Here is a 3,467-nt window from a genome sequence, read left to right on the forward strand (position 1 = left end):
AAAGCTAGTTTCTTTTACTTATCTTCAATTTTCTCATTCATGCCCACAGAATTCTTTGTCTATTTGTATCTAAAAGAAGCTCTGGAACTAACTTAGTAAATCCCTTATACAGTCATCAGGAGGCATGTCTCCCCCTATTGCAGTATGCTGTTCTGGGCTGTACCTCTGCATCCTGAATCCTGTGAGATGATTTATATTTGTGGCTGAAAAAAAGTGTTCTCCATAATGGTAGAAAAGATTCAGTACAGAGCCCATATTGAGCCTTTCTGTATGGAAATACCTCCCAGAAGTTCTTGATTGCTTATGACATCATTCTGGCACTCTAAACTTGAACTATTTTGGCTTAGAACCCCATCCATGTCTTTGAAACTTGTAGCCTGAATTCCTTGACTATGCCTTTGTGAAGATGATGATAGAATAGTCTAGTTCTTGTGTCCCCAAACTCCTTGTAATGCATTAAAAATAGCCCAGAGGATGTACTTCAGCAGCTCACTTGTTAAAAAGTGGAAAGATACAGAGAAGATTGGAAGGGCCTCTGCACAGTTGTAAAACACTTATTAGGAAACATTCTATATTTTAAAACAGTTCTTCTCCCACATAAAGAAGGAAATTAACCCAGGTTTTTCTTCCTTTCATTTAGTGTAAGATTCAAAATGTAAAGATTTCATATTTTATATCTTTGGCAAATTATTTCAGTCCCCATTTTATTGGCTTTCTTATTTTTTTCCAAACTATTTGGTTAAGAACTACACTTACATTACAGATTGGAATACATTTAAATAGCAGATTTAAAAATAAAAAAGGCAATACCAAGACTTCACAGTGAATGGTATAAATATTACCTGGATAAAATGAATGATTTTTTGAAAATATTTCTGTAGCCATATTATTAATATTTTATTTAATTGTTTTTGTATTGACTGACTTTAGTGTTAACATTCTTTTACTTTTCTCTTCCTGTCTTAATTTCTCTATGATTTGGATATCAGGACCAAATTTATTTCATAGAACAGGATTGGTAAGATGCCCTTTTCATTATTTTTCTGATTTTCATTATTTTGGTTTATCTAACACAAAAAGTATTTGTTATTTAAGGGCTTGATATAAACAACTTAGAAATTCATCTGGACCAAAGTATTTTTTTTCCTTCATGAATTCATTTATGTTTTCCTTGATTATTCTGGAGAGTGGGATGTTTCATTCTTTATTTCTGAATTTGTTAACTGTATATTTGTGTTTGGTGAATATTCACTCATTATATCTATCAATTTTTGGTGTTGTATATTTTGTAATTATTTTAATTTCCTTTCCATTCATTATTGATTCCCTGAGGATTTTTCTTTTTCATGTACTGGAAGAGATTTTAAGATGCCTTCTAGTTCAAATATTATTTTAGAGAAAAAGAATCCCAAACTAAGAGAATTTATGTAAGTTTCCCAGGAAGCATACAGGAACTAATCCTCAAAGGCAAGATTTGAACTCAGTTTTTTTTTTTTAACTAAAAAACCAGTGCTCTTTCTAATGTACTATACTTTCCTTATCTTTAAAAATCAAATTAATGATTAATTAACTTGATTTTTAGTTTTTTTTTTTTAAATTGCTCTATTTGACAAGGGATAATATAAATAAAATTAAAAAAAAGAAAACAGCTTCATTAAAGCTAAGAATTCAAGATTTCGATGGAGACTAATATACTTATGATTATAACATTTATCAACTATCAACAGGATTGGTAAAATGATTAATCCTAATTGTCTCTGAAAACAAATAAAAAGATTATTCCAAAAAATACCTCTATTTGAAGGAATCTTTTCAATTTTATTTATCTCTATTTTGATTTACACAATGTATACTTTTTATTTTTGTGTCAGGATTATTAATTTATTGGTGTCTAGTTTTTTTAGCTACATACTCAATTTGTTACTTCATTATTCATCTTTTTGTTTTAAATGTTCAGATATATACATTTCTCAATAAAGATTGATTTTATTCGAATCTTACTAATTTTGATATGCTGTACCAGTGTTATCATTTTATTTAGTTTCACTATTGCTTATAGAATTTGTTCTTTGAGACCCCTGTTTTTTAGGATGAAATAATTTAGGGGTCATTTAAATTGTTTATTTTGTTCATATTTTCCATATTGATAATATTTTTTATTATTGTGATAAGACCTGTAAAGAATACATTTAATATTTCTGACTTTCAATATTTAATTTTGACTCATCTATGATAGCTCTTTATATGATCAATTTCTATAACAGTGGCATAGGTTATATACTCCTTAAGATTTTCACTAGTTAACAAAAGATTTTTATTTTTAATTTTGCTAATATTCTTGTCAAAGGCATTAGATCCATATTTTCACACTTTTTAAACTTTATGATTTAAATGTTAATTGAAACTTGAAAGCAATTATTCACTGCTTTTGTTTTTTATGAATGATTTTATTCCATTAACTTTTTATTCAATTCAATTCAACTCAGGCATTTAAATAACTAGCATATGACAGGCACTGTACTAAATGCATATGATATAAGGTTAAAATAGAAACACTTTGTCCTCAGAGCTTATAATATTGTGTGGGGTAGATATAATATTTATATAGCTGAGTAGGTGCAATATAATTTGATGATAGAAAGGCTGCAAACACCTACAGAGACCAGGAAAGGCTTTATATAAATGACAGCACATAACCTGGATCTTGAAGAAAGCTATGAATCCTAAGAGACGTAGTTGCTGAGGAAATGTATCCCAAGTATGTAGGCAATCTGTGAAAAGTCTTAGGCATGGGAGACAACATATTAAATTTAGGAAACAGAAAGAAAGTCAATTGGGTAGGATTTAGAGTATGGACAGGAGAATAATGTGAAATAAATATGGAAAGACCTCTCCTAAGCAATCTCTTCCAGACCAGCAGAGATTAATCTTTCCTAGAAAATGGATGTAGCCTGTCAAACTACAAAATCCCAAAGAATCTAATCAGCACTTCAGCCTTTGTCTCAGGGATGTGATGCAGATCTTTGAGAAGACCTTGGCTAGTAAAATCATTACAATTGAAGAGAAACAAGTGACGCCATTAAAAATGTCAAGGCAAAGATCTAGGGCAAAGGAAGAATTGCCCCAGACTATCAGAAGTTCATCTTTGCTGGGAAGAAGTTGGGAGATGGGCAGAAAGACTATTCTGTATTTGGTTCTGTTCCTGAGGGAAGGTGTCTGAATTCCCCCAAGTATTTTTCAGGTTTCTGAGTAATGTCTGAGTAATTTTCTTTCAACAAAGTTATTGATTCTTCTCCCCTCTCTCAATTAGTTTTTAAAATGTTTTAAATGCCTCATTGAGGGGCTTCTTGAACAGGGGAATAATTTTAAAATATTGATTTGACAGCTGTATCAAACATATGAACTGAGTTTTGACCATGTCAGTTTCTTAATAGGGAAGAAGTATGTGAAACTACATGTCTAAAGGC

At 30.5% G+C, this 3,467-nt stretch overlaps 1 non-coding gene across 1 annotated transcript; it reads left to right on the forward strand.

Annotated features, from left to right (window-relative positions):
- Positions 1 to 476: 476 nt before the first annotated feature.
- LOC141552335 (U6 spliceosomal RNA) lies at positions 477 to 579 on the forward strand. Its single transcript, XR_012485135.1, has one exon. It is a non-coding gene; the product is annotated as a U6 spliceosomal RNA (small nuclear RNA).
- The last annotated feature ends 2,888 nt before the right edge of the window (positions 580 to 3,467 follow it).

The sequence above is a fragment of the Sminthopsis crassicaudata genome, chromosome 1 (assembly GCF_048593235.1).
Source record: "Sminthopsis crassicaudata isolate SCR6 chromosome 1, ASM4859323v1, whole genome shotgun sequence".
In the NCBI taxonomy this organism is placed as follows: Eukaryota; Metazoa; Chordata; class Mammalia; order Dasyuromorphia; family Dasyuridae; genus Sminthopsis; species Sminthopsis crassicaudata.